Raw genomic sequence first — 13,949 nt, forward strand, 5'->3', positions numbered from 1 at the left:
GGTCTTAACTCTTACTCTGGCCTAATAGCTAAGGTCTTAGACTCGTACTCTGGCCTACAGGTTAAGGTCTTAACTCTTACTCTGGCCTAATAGCTAAGGTCTTAACTCTTACTCTGTCCTCCTGGTTAAGGTCTTAACTCTTACTCTGGCCTAATAACTAAGGTCTTAGACTCATACTCTGGCCTAATGGTTAAGGTCTTAACTCTTACTCTGGCCTAATAGCTAAGGTGTTAACTCTTACTCTGGCCTCATAGCTAAGGTCTTAGACTCGTACTCTGGCCTACAGCTTAAGGTCCTAACTCTTACTCTGGCCTAATAGCTAAGGTCTTAGACTCGTACTCTGGCCTAATGGTTAAGGTCTTAATTCTAACTCTGGCCTAATAGCTAAAGTCTTAGACTCGTACTAAGGCCTACAGGTTAAGGTCTTAACTCTTACTCTGGCCTACTGGTTAAGGTCTTAACTCTTACTCTGGCCTATTGGTTAAGGTCTTAACTCTTACTCTGGCCTAATAGCTAAGGTCTTAGACTCGTACTCTGGCCTAATGGTTAAGGTCTTAACTCTTACTCTGGCCTACTGGTTAAAGTCTTATCTCTTACACTGGCCTAATAGCTAAGGTCTTCGACTCGTACTCTGGCCTAATGGTTAAGGTCTTAACTCGTACTCTGGCCTAATAGTTAAGGTCTTAACTCTTACTCTGGCCTAATAGCTAAGGTCTTAGACTCGTACTCTGGCCTACTGGTTAAGGTCTTAACTCTTACTCTGGCCTAATAGCTAAGGTCTTAGACTCATACTCTGGCATAATAGCTAAGGTCTTAGACTCGTACACTGGCCTAATAGCTAAGGTCTTAACTCTTACTCTGGCCTCATAGCTAAGGTCTTAGACTCATACTCTGGCCTAATGGTTAAGGTCTTACCTCTTGGTGTGGCGTAATAGCTAAGGTCTTAGACTCGTACTCTGGCCTACTGGTTAAGGTTTTAACTCTTGGTCTGGCCTAATAGCTAAAGTCTTAGACTCGTACTCTGGCCTAATGGTTAAGGTCTATACTCTTACTCTGGCCTAATAGCTAAGGTCTTAACCTGGCCTAAATAGTTAAGGTCTTAGACTGGTACTCTGGCCTACTGGTTAAGGTCTTAACTCTTACTCTGGCCTAATAGCTAAGGTCTTAGACTCGTACTCTGGCCTAATAGCTAAGGTCTTAGACTCGTACTCTGGCCTGATAGCTAAGGTCTTAACTCTCACTCTGGCCTAATAGCTAAGGTCTGAGACTTGTACTGTGGCCTAATGGTTAAGGTCTTAACTCTTACTCTGGCCTAATAGCTAAGGTCTTAGACTCGTACTCTGGCCTACTGGTTAAGGTCTTAACTCTTACTCTGGCCGAATAGCTAAGGTCTTAACTCTTACTCTGTCCTACTGGTTAAGGTCTTAACTCTTACTCTGGCCTACTGGTTAAGGTCTTAACTCTTACTCTGGCCTAATGGCTAAGGTCTTAGACTCGTACTATGGCCTAATGGTTAAGGTCTTAACTCTTACTCTGGCCTAATATCTAAGGTCTTAACTCTTACTCTGGCCTAATAGCTAAGGTCTTAACTCTTACTCTGGCCTGTTAGCTAAGGTATTAGACTCGTACTCTGGTCTAATGCTTAAGGTCTTTACTCTTACTCCGGCCTAATAGCTAAGGTCTTAGACTCGTACTCTGGCCTAATGGTTAAGGTCTTAACTCTTACTCTGGCCTAATAGCTAAGGTCTTAACTCTTACTCTGGCCTATAGCTAGGGTCTTAGACTGTTACTCTGGCCTAACGGTTAAGGTCTTAACTCTTGCTCTGGCCTAATAGCTAAGGTCTTAGACTCGTACTCTGGCCTAATAGCTAAGGTCTTAGACTCGTACTCTGGCCTACTGGTTAAGGTCTTAACTCATACTCTGGCATAATAGCTAAGGTCTTAGACTCGTACCCTGGCCTAATAGCTAAGGTCTTAACTCTTACTCTGGCCTAATAGCTAAGATCTTAGACTCGTACTCTGGCCTACTGGTTAAGGTCTTAACTTTTTCTCTGGCCTAATAGCTAAGGTCCTAACTCTTACTCTGGCCTACTGGTTATTTTCTTAACTCTTACTCTGGCCTACTGGTTAAGGTCTTAAATCTTACTATGGCCTAATAGCTAAGGTCTTAGACTCGTACCCTGGCCTACTGGTTAAGGTCTTAACTCTTACTCTGGCCCACTGGTTAAGATCTTAACCCTTACTCTGGCCTAATAGCTAAGGTCTTAGACTCGTACTATGGCCTACAGGTTAAGGTCTTAACTCTTACTCTGGCCTAATAGCTAAGGTCTTAGACTCATACTCTTGCCTAATGGTTAAGGTCTTAACTCTTACTCTGGCCTAATAGCTAAGGTCTTAGACTTGTATTGTGGCCTACAGGTTAAGGACTTAACTTTTTCTCTGGCCTACTGGTTAAGGTCTTAACTCTTACTCTGGCCTACTGGTTAAGGTCCTAACTCTTACTCTGGCCTATTGGTTAAGGTCTTAACTCTTACTCTGGCCTAATAGCTAAGGTCTTAGACTCGTACTCTGGCCTAATGGTTAAGGTCTTAACTTTTACTCTGGCCTACTGGTTAAGGTCTTAACTCGTACTCTGGCCTAATAGCTAAGGTCTTAGACTCGTACTCTGGCCTAATGGTTAAGGTCTTAACTCTTACTCTGGCCTAATAGCTAAGGTCTTAGACTCGTAGTCTGGCCTACTGATTAAGGTCTTAACTCTTACTCTGGCCTAATAGCTAAGGTCTTAACTCTTACTCTGGCCTAATAGCTAAGGTCTTAACTCTTACTGTGGCCTACTGGTTAAGGTCTTAACCCTTACTCTGGCCTAATAGCTAATGTCTTAGACTCGTACTATCGCCTACTGGTTAAGGTCTTAACTCTTACTCTGGCCTAATAGCTAAGGTCTTGGACTCGTGCTCTGGCCTACTGGTTAAGGTCTTAACTCTTACTATGGCCTAATATCTAAGGTCTTAGCTCTTACTCTGGCCTAATAGCTAAGGTCTTAACTCTTACTCTGGCCTGTTAGCTAAGGTATTAGACTCGTACTCTGGCCTAATGCTTAAGGTCTTAACTCTTACTCCGGCCTAATAGCTAAGGTCTTAGACTCGTACTCTGGCCTAATGGTTAAGGCCTTAACTCTTACTCTGGCCTAATAGCTAAGGTCTTAACTCTTACTCTGGCCTATAGCTAGGGTCTTAGACTGGTACTCTGGCCTACTGGTTAAGGTCTTACCTCTTGCTCTGGCCTAATAGCTAAGGTCTTAGACTCGTACTCTGGCCTAATAGCTAAGGTCTGAGACTCGTACTCTGGCCTGATAGCTAAGGTCTTAACTCTTACTCTGGCCTAATAGCTAAGGTCTTAGACTTGTACTCTGGCCTAATGGTTAAGGTCTTAACTCTTACTCTGGCCTAATAGCTAAGGTCTTAGACTCGTACTCTGGCCTACAGGTTAAGGTCTTAACTCTTACTCTGGCCTAATAGCTAAGGTCTTAACTCTTACTCTGTCCTCCTGGTTAAGGTCTTAACTCTTACTCTGGCCTAATAACTAAGGTCTTAGACTCATACTCTGGCCTAATGGTTAAGGTCTTAACTCTTACTCTGGCCTAATAGCTAAGGTCTTAACTCTTACTCTGGCCTCATAGCTAAGGTCTTAGACTCGTACTCTGGCCTACAGGTTAAGGTCCTAACTCTTACTCTGGCCTAATAGCTAAGGTCTTAGACTCGTACTCTGGCCTAATGGTTAAGGTCTTAATTCTTACTCTGGCCTAATAGCTAAAGTCTTAGACTCGTACTAAGGCCTACAGGTTAAGGTCTTAACTCTTACTCTGGCCTACTGGTTAAGGTCTTAACTCTTACTCTGGCCTATTGGTTAAGGTCTTAACTCTTACTCTGGCCTAATAGCTAAGGTCTTAGACTCGTACTCTGGCCTAATGGTTAAGGTCTTAACTCTTACTCTGGCCTACTGGTTAAAGTCTTATCTCTTACACTGGCCTAATAGCTAAGGTCTTAGACTCGTACTCTGGCCTAATGGTTAAGGTCTTAACTCGTACTCTGGCCTAATAGTTAAGGTCTTAACTCTTACTCTGGCCTAATAGCTAAGGTCTTAGACTCGTACTCTGGCCTACTGGTTAAGGTCTTAACTCTTACTCTGGCCTAATAGCTAAGGTCTTAGACTCATACTCTGGCATAATAGCTAAGGTCTTAGACTCGTACACTGGCCTAATAGCTAAGGTCTTAACTCTTACTCTGGCCTCATAGCTAAGGTCTTAGACTCATACTCTGGCCTAATGGTTAAGGTCTTACCTCTTGGTGTGGCGTAATAGCTAAGGTCTTAGACTCGTACTCTGGCCTACTGGTTAAGGTTTTAACTCTTGGTCTGGCCTAATAGCTAAAGTCTTAGACTCGTACTCTGGCCTAATGGTTAAGGTCTATACTCTTACTCTGGCCTAATAGCTAAGGTCTTAACCTGGCCTAAATAGTTAAGGTCTTAGACTGGTACTCTGGCCTACTGGTTAAGGTCTTAACTCTTACTCTGGCCTAATGCTAAGGTCTTAGACTCGTACTCTGGCCTAATAGCTAAGGTCTTAGACTCGTACTCTGGCCTGATAGCTAAGGTCTTAACTCTCACTCTGGCCTAATAGCTAAGGTCTGAGACTTGTACTGTGGCCTAATGGTTAAGGTCTTAACTCTTACTCTAGCCTAATAGCTAAGGTCTTAGACTCGTACTCTGGCCTACTGGTTAAGGTCTTAACTCTTACTCTGGCCGAATAGCTAAGGTCTTAACTCTTACTCTGTCCTACTGGTTAAGGTCTTAACTCTTACTCTGGCCTACTGGTTAAGGTCTTAACTCTTACTCTGGCCTAATGGCTAAGGTCTTAGACTCGTACTATGGCCTAATGGTTAAGGTCTTAACTCTTACTCTGGCCTAATATCTAAGGTCTTAACTCTTACTCTGGCCTAATAGCTAAGGTCTTAACTCTTACTCTGGCCTGTTAGCTAAGGTATTAGACTCGTACTCTGGTCTAATGCTTAAGGTCTTTACTCTTACTCCGGCCTAATAGCTAAGGTCTTAGACTCGTACTCTGGCCTAATGGTTAAGGTCTTAACTCTTACTCTGGCCTAATAGCTAAGGTCTTAACTCTTACTCTGGCCTATAGCTAGGGTCTTAGACTGTTACTCTGGCCTAACGGTTAAGGTCTTAACTCTTGCTCTGGCCTAATATCTAAGGTCTTAGACTCGTACTCTGGCCTAATAGCTAAGGTCTTAGACTCGTACTCTGGCCTACTGGTTAAGGTCTTAACTCATACTCTGGCATAATAGCTAAGGTCTTAGACTCGTACCCTGGCCTAATAGCTAAGGTCTTAACTCTTACTCTGGCCTAATAGCTAAGATCTTAGACTCGTACTCTGGCCTACTGGTTAAGGTCTTAACTTTTTCTCTGGCCTACTGGTTAATTTCTTAACTCTTACTCTGGCCTACTGGTTAAGGTCTTAAATCTTACTATGGCCTAATAGCTAAGGTCTTAGACTCGTACTCTGGCCTACTGGTTAAGGTCTTAACTCTTACTCTGGCCCACTGGTTAAGATCTTAACCCTTACTCTGGCCTAATAGCTAAGGTCTTAGACTCGTACTATGGCCTACAGGTTAAGGTCTTAACTCTTACTCTGGCCTAATAGCTAAGGTCTTAGACTCATACTCTTGCCTAATGGTTAAGGTCTTAACTCTTACTCTGGCCTAATAGCTAAGGTCTTAGACTTGTATTGTGGCCTACAGGTTAAGGACTTAACTTTTTCTCTGGCCTACTGGTTAAGGTCTTAACTCTTACTCTGGCCTACTGGTTAAGGTCCTAACTCTTACTCTGGCCTATTGGTTAAGGTCTTAACTCTTACTCTGGCCTAATAGCTAAGGTCTTAGACTCGTACTCTGGCCTAATGGTTAAGGTCTTAACTTTTACTCTGGCCTACTGGTTAAGGTCTTAACTCGTACTCTGGCCTAATAGCTAAGGTCTTAGACTCGTACTCTGGCCTAATGGTTAAGGTCTTAACTCTTACTCTGGCCTAATAGCTAAGGTCTTAGACTCGTAGTCTGGCCTACTGATTAAGGTCTTAACTCTTACTCTGGCCTAATAGCTAAGGTCTTAACTCTTACTCTGGCCTAATAGCTAAGGTCTTAACTCTTACTCTGGCCTACTGGTTAAGGTCTTAACCCTTACTCTGGCCTAATAGCTAATGTCTTAGACTCGTACTATCGCCTACTGGTTAAGGTCTTAACTCTTACTCTGGCCTAATAGCTAAGGTCTTGGACTCGTGCTCTGGCCTACTGGTTAAGGTCTTAACTCTTACTATGGCCTAATATCTAAGGTCTTAGCTCTTACTCTGGCCTAATAGCTAAGGTCTTAACTCTTACTCTGGCCTGTTAGCTAAGGTATTAGACTCGTACTCTGGCCTAATGCTTAAGGTCTTAACTCTTACTCTGGCCTAATAGCTAAGGTCTTAGACTCGTACTCTGGCCTAATGGTTAAGGTCTTAACTTTTACTCTGGCCTACTGGTTAAGGTCTTAACTCGTACTCTGGCCTAATAGATAAGGTCTTAGACTCGTACTCTGGCCTAATGGTTAAGGTCTTAACTCTTACTCTGGCCTAATAGCTAAGGTCTTAACTCTTACTCTGGCCTATAGCTAGGGTCTAAGACTGGTACTCTGGCCTACTGGTTAAGGTCTTAACTCTTGCTCTGGCCTAATAGCTAAGGTCTTAGACTCGTACTCTGGCCTAATAGCTAAGGTCTGAGACTTGTACTCTGGCCTGATAGCTAAGGTCTTAACTCTTACTCTGGCTTAATAGCTAAGGTCTTAGACTTGTACTCTGGCCTAATGGTTAAGGTCTTAACTCTTACTCTGGCCTAATAGCTAAGGTCTTAGACTCGTACTCTGGCCTACAGGTTAAGGTCTTAACTCTTACTCTGGCCTAATAGCTAAGGTCTTAACTCTTACTCTGTCCTCCTGGTTAAGGTCTTAACTCTTACTCTGGCCTAATAACTAAGGTCTTAGACTCATACTCTGGCCTAATGGTTAAGGTCTTAACTCTTACTCTGGCCTAATAGCTAAGGTCTTAACTCCTACTCTGGCTTCATAGCTAATGTCTTAGACTCGTACTCTGGCCTACAGGTTAAGGTCTTAACTCTTACTCTGGCCTAATAGCTAAGGTCTTAGACTCGTACTCTGGCCTAATGGTTAAGGTCTTAATTCTTACTCTGGCCTAATAGCTAAAGTCTTAGACTCGTACTATGGCCTACAGGTTAAGGTCTTAACTCTTACTCTGGCCTACTGGTTAAGGTCTTAACTCTTACTCTGGCCTATTGGTTAAGGTCTTAACTCTTACTCTGGCCTAATAGCTAAGGTCTAAGACTCGTACTCTGGCCTAATGGTTAAGGTCTTAACTCTTACTCTGGCCTACTGGTTAAGGTCTTATCTCTTACACTGGCCTAATAGCTAAGGTCTTAGACTCGTACTCTGGCCTAATGGTTAAGGTCTTAACTCTTACTCTGGCCTAATAGCTAAGGTCTTAACTCTTACTCTGGCTTAATAGCTAAGGTCTTAGACTCGTACTCTGGCCTACTGGTTAAGGTCTTAACTCTTACTCTGGCCTAATAGCTAAGGTCTTAGACTCATACTCTGGCATAATAGCTAAGGTCTTAGACTCGTACACTGGCCTAATAGCTAAGGTCTTAACTCTTACTCTGGCCTCATAGCTAAGGTCTTAGACTCATACTCTGGCCTAATGTTTAAGGTCTTACCTCTTGGTGTGGCGTAATAGCTAAGGTCTTAGACTCGTACTCTGGCCTACTGGTTAAGGTTTTAACTCTTGGTCTGGCCTAATAGCTAAAGTCTTAGACTCGTACTCTGGCCTAATGGTTAAGGTCTATACTCTTACTCTGGCCTAATAGCTAAGGTCTTAACTCTTACTCTGGCCTAAATAGTTAAGTTCTTAGACTGGTACTCTGGCCTACTGGTTAAGGTCTTAACTCTTACTCTGGCCTAATAGCTAAGGTCTTAGACTCGTACTCTGGCCTAATAGCTAAGGTCTTAGACTCGTACTCTGGCCTGATAGCTAAGGTCTTAACTCTCACTCTGGCCTAATAGCTAAGGTCTGAGACTTGTACTGTGGCCTAATGGTTAAGGTCTTAACTCTTACTCTGGCCTAATAGCTAAGGTCTTAGACTCGTACTCTGGCCTACTGGTTAAGGTCTTAACTCTTACTCTGGCCGAATAGCTAAGGTCTTAACTCTTACTCTGTCCTACTGGTTAAGGTCTTAACTCTTACTCTGGCCTACTGGTTAAGGTCTTAACTCTTACTCTGGCCTAATGGCTAAGGTCTTAAACTCGTACTATGGCCTAATGGTTAAGGTCTTAACTCTTACTCTGGCCTAATATCTAAGGTCTTAACTCTTACTCTGGCCTAATAGCTAAGGTCTTAACTCTTACTCTGGCCTGTTAGCTAAGGTATTAGACTCGTACTCTGGTCTAATGCTTAAGGTCTTTACTCTTACTCCGGCCTAATAGCTAAGGTCTTAGTCTCGTACTCTGGCCTAATGGTTAAGGTCTTAACTCTTACTCTGGCCTAATAGCTAAGGTCTTAACTCTTACTCTGGCCTAAATAGTTAATGTCTTAGACTGGTACTCTGGCCTACCGGTTAAGGTCTTAACTCTTGCTCTGGCCTAATAGCTAAGGTCTTAGACTCGTATTCTGGCCTAATAGCTAAGGTCTGAGACTCGTACTCTGGCCTGATAGCTAAGGTCTTAACTCTTACTCTGGCCTAATAGCTATGGTCTTAGACTTGTACTCTGGCCTAATGGTTAAGGTCTTAACTCTTACTCTGGCTTAATAGCTAAGGTCTTAGACTCGTACTCTGGCCTACAGGTTCTCTTACTCTGGCCTAATAACTAAGGTCTTAACTCTTACTCTGTCCTCCTGGTTAAGGACTCAACTCTTACTCTGGCCTAATAACTAAGGTCTTAGACTCATACTCTGGCCTAATGGTTAAGGTCTTAACTCTTACTCTGGCCTAATAGCTAAGGTCTCAACTCTTACTCTGGCCTAATACCTAAGGTCTTAGACTCGTACTCTGGCCTAGAGGTTAAGGTCTTAACTCTTACTCTGGCCTAATAGCTAAGGTCTTAGGGCCATATGTATGAGCACATTTTCCCATAGACACAGAATAGGTAAAACCCTTTATACATATGGCCCTTAGACTCGTACTCTGGCCTACAGGTTAAGGTCTTAACTCTTACTCTGGCCTAATAGCTAAGGTCTTAGACTCGTACTATGGCCTACAGGTTAAGGTCTTAACTCTTACTCTGGCCTAATAGCTAAGGTCTTAGACTCATACTCTGGCCTTATGGTTAAGGTCTTAACTCTTACTCTGGCCTAATAGCTAAGGTCTTAGACTTGTATTGTGGCCTACAGGTTAAGGACTTAACTTTTTCTCTGGCCTACTGGTTAAGGTCTTAACTCTTACTCTGGCCTACTGGTTAAGGTCCTAACTCTTACTCTGGCCTATTGGTTAAGGTCTTAACTCTTACTCTGGCCTAATAGCTAAGGTCTTAGACTCGTACTCTGGCCTAATGGTTAAGGTCTTAACTTTTACTCTGGCCTACTGGTTAAGGTCTTAACTCGTACTCTGGCCTAATAGCTAAGGTCTTAGACTCGTACTCTGGCCTAATGGTTAAGGTCTTAACTCTTACTCTGGCCTAATAGCTAAGGTCTTAGACTCGTAGTCTGGCCTACTGATTAAGGTCTTAACTCTTACTCTGGCCTAATAGCTAAGGTCTTAACTCTTACTCTGGCCTAATAGCTAAGGTCTTAACTCTTACTCTGGCCTACTGGTTAAGGTCTTAACCCTTACTCTGGCCTAATAGCTAATGTCTTAGACTCGTACTATGGCCTACTGGTTAAGGTCTTAACTCTTACTCTGGCCTAATAGCTAAGGTCTTGGACTCGTGCTCTGGCCTACTGGTTAAGGTCTTAACTCTTACTATGGCCTAATATCTAAGGTCTTAGCTCTTACTCTGGCCTAATAGCTAAGGTCTTAACTCTTACTCTGGCCTGTTAGCTAAGGTATTAGACTCGTACTCTGGCCTAATGCTTAAGGTCTTAACTCTTACTCCGGCCTAATAGCTAAGGTCTTAGACTCGTACTCTGGCCTAATGGTTAAGGCCTTAACTCTTACTCTGGCCTAATAGCTAAGGTCTTAACTCTTACTCTGGCCTATAGCTAGGGTCTTAGACTGGTACTCTGGCCTACTGGTTAAGGTCTTACCTCTTGCTCTGGCCTAATAGCTAAGGTCTTAGACTCGTACTCTGGCCTAATAGCTAAGGTCTGAGACTCGTACTCTGGCCTGATAGCTAAGGTCTTAACTCTTACTCTGGCCTAATAGCTAAGGTCTTAGACTTGTACTCTGGCCTAATGGTTAAGGTCTTAACTCTTACTCTGGCCTAATAGCTAAGGTCTTAGACTCGTACTCTGGCCTACAGGTTAAGGTCTTAACTCTTACTCTGGCCTAATAGCTAAGGTCTTAACTCTTACTCTGTCCTCCTGGTTAAGGTCTTAACTCTTACTCTGGCCTAATAACTAAGGTCTTAGACGCATACTCTGGCCTAATGGTTAAGGTCTTAACTCTTACTCTGGCCTAATAGCTAAGGTCTTAACTCTTACTCTGGCCTCATAGCTAAGGTCTTAGACTCGTACTCTGGCCTGCAGGTTAAGGTCTTAACTCTTACTCTGGCCTAATAGCTAAGGTCTTAGACTCGTACTCTGGCCTAATGGTTAAGGTCTTAATTCTTACTCTGGCCTAATAGCTAAAGTCTTAGACTCGTACTAAGGCCTACAGGTTAAGGTCTTAACTCTTACTCTGGCCTACTGGTTAAGGTCTTAACTCTTACTCTGGCCTATTGGTTAAGGTCTTAACTCTTACTCTGGCCTAATAGCTAAGGTCTTAGACTCGTACCCTGGCCTAATAGCTAAGGTCTTAACTCTTAGTCTGGCCTAATAGCTAAGATCTTAGACTCGTACTCTGGCCTACTGGTGAAGGTCTTAACTTTTTCTCTGGCCTAATAGCTAAGGTCCTAACTCTTACTCTGGCCTACTGGTTAATTTCTTAACTCTTACTCTGGCCTACTGGTTAAGGTCTTAAATCTTACTATGGCCTAATAGCTAAGGTCTTAGACTCGTACTCTGGCCTACTGGTTAAGGTCTTAACTCTTACTCTGGCCCACTGGTTAAGATCTTAACCCTTACTCTGGCCTAATAGCTAAGGTCTTAGACTCGTACTATGGCCTACAGGTTAAGGTCTTAACTCTTACTCTGGCCTAATAGCTAAGGTCTTAGACTAATACTCTTGCCTAATGGTTAAGGTCTTAACTCTTACTCTGGCCTAATAGCTAAGGTCTTAGACTTGTATTGTGGCCTACAGGTTAAGGACTTAACTTTTTCTCTGGCCTACTGGTTAAGGTCTTAACTCTTACTCTGGCCTACTGGTTAAGGTCCTAACTCTTACTCTGGCCTATTGGTTAAGGTCTTAACTCTTACTCTGGCCTAATAGCTAAGGTCTTAGACTCGTACTCTGGCCTAATGGTTAAGGTCTTAACTTTTACTCTGGCCTACTGGTTAAGGTCTTAACTCGTACTCTGGCCTAATAGCTAAGGTCTTAGACTCGTACTCTGGCCTAATGGTTAAGGTCTTAACTCTTACTCTGGCCTAATAGCTAAGGTCTTAGACTCGTAGTCTAGCCTACTGATTAAGGTCTTAACTCTTACTCTGGCCTAATAGCTAAGGTCTTAACTCTTACTCTGGCCTAATAGCTAAGGTCTTAACTCTTACTCTGGCCTACTGGTTAAGGTCTTAACCCTTACTCTGGCCTAATAGCTAATGTCTTAGACTCGTACTATCGCCTACTGGTTAAGGTCTTAACTCTTACTCTGGCCTAATAGCTAAGGTCTTGGACTCGTGCTCTGGCCTAATGGTTAAGGTCTTAACTCTTACTCTGGCCTACTGGTTAAGGTCTTATCTCTTACACTGGCCTAATAGCTAAGGTCTTAGACTCGTACTCTGGCCTAATGGTTAAGGTCTTAACTCTTACTCTGGCCTACTGGTTAAGGTCTTATCTCTTACACTGGCCTAATAGCTAAGGTCTTAGACTCGTACTCTGGCCTGATAGCTAAGGTCTTAACTCTCACTCTGGCCTAATAGCTAAGGTCTGAGACTTGTACTGTGGCCTAATGGTTAAGGTCTTAACTCTTACTCTGGCCTAATAGCTAAGGTCTTAGACTCGTACTCTGGCCTACTGGTTAAGGTCTTAACTCTTACTCTGGCCGAATAGCTAAGGTCTTAACTCTTACTCTGTCCTACTGGTTAAGGTCTTAACTCTTACTCTGGCCTACTGGTTAAGGTCTTAACTCTTACTCTGGCCTAATGGCTAAGGTCTTAAACTCGTACTATGGCCTAATGGTTAAGGTCTTAACTCTTACTCTGGCCTAATATCTAAGGTCTTAACTCTTACTCTGGCCTAATAGCTAAGGTCTTAACTCTTACTCTGGCCTGTTAGCTAAGGTATTAGACTCTTACTCTGGCCTACTGGTTAAGGTCCTAACTCTTACTCTGGCCTATTGGTTAAGGTCTTAACTCTTACTCTGGCCTAATAGCTAAGGTCTTAGACTCGTACTCTGGCCTAATGGTTAAGGTCTTAACTTTTACTCTGGCCTACTGGTTAAGGTCTTAACTCGTACTCTGGCCTAATAGCTAAGGTCTTAGACTCGTACTCTGGCCTAATGGTTAAGGTCTTAACTCTTACTCTGGCCTAATAGCTAAGGTCTTAGACTCGTAGTCTGGCCTACTGATTAAGGTCTTAACTCTTACTCTGGCCTAATAGCTAAGGTCTTAACTCTTACTCTGGCCTCATAGCTAAGGTCTTAACTCTTACTCTGGCCTACTGGTTAAGGTCTTAACCCTTACTCTGGCCTAATAGCTAAGGTCTTAGACTCGTACTAGGGCCTACTGGTTAAGGTCTTAACTCTTACTCTGGCCTAATAGCTAAGGTCTTGGACTCGTGCTCTGGCCTACTGGTTAAGGTCTTAACTCTTACTATGGCCTAATATCTAAGGTCTTAGCTCTTACTCTGGCCTAATAGCTAAGGTCTTAACTCTTACTCTGGCCTGTTAGCTAAGGTATTAGACTCGTACTCTGGCCTAATGCTTAAGGTCTTAACTCTTACTCCGGCCTAATAGCTAAGGTCTTAGACTCGTACTCTGGCCTAATGGTTAAGGCCTTAACTCTTACTCTGGCCTAATAGCTAAGGTCTTAACTCTTACTCTGGCCTATAGCTAGGGTCTTAGACTGGTACTCTGGCCTACTGGTTAAGGTCTTACCTCTTGCTCTGGCCTAATAGCTAAGGTCTTAGACTCGTACTCTGGCCTAATAGCTAAGGTCTGAGACTCGTACTCTGGCCTGATAGCTAAGGTCTTAACTCTTACTCTGGCCTAATAGCTAAGGTCTTAGACTTGTACTCTGGCCTAATGGTTAAGGTCTTAACTCTTACTCTGGCCTAATAGCTAAGGTCTTAGACTCGTACTCTGGCCTACAGGTTAAGGTCTTAACTCTTACTCTGGCCTAATAGCTAAGGTCTTAACTCTTACTCTGTCCTCCTGGTTAAGGTCTTAACTCTTACTCTGGCCTAATAACTAAGGTCTTAGACTCATACTCTGGCCTAATGGTTAAGGTCTTAACTCTTACTCTGGCCTAATAGCTAAGGTCTTAACTCTTACTCTGGCCTCATAGCTAAGGTCTTAGACTCGTACTCTGGCCTACAGGTTAAGGTCTTAACTCTTACTCTGGCCTAATAGCTAAGGTCTTAGACTCGTAC

Source organism: Triturus cristatus, chromosome 7 (assembly GCF_964204655.1).
Source record: "Triturus cristatus chromosome 7, aTriCri1.1, whole genome shotgun sequence".
Lineage (NCBI taxonomy): Eukaryota > Metazoa > Chordata > Amphibia > Caudata > Salamandridae > Triturus > Triturus cristatus.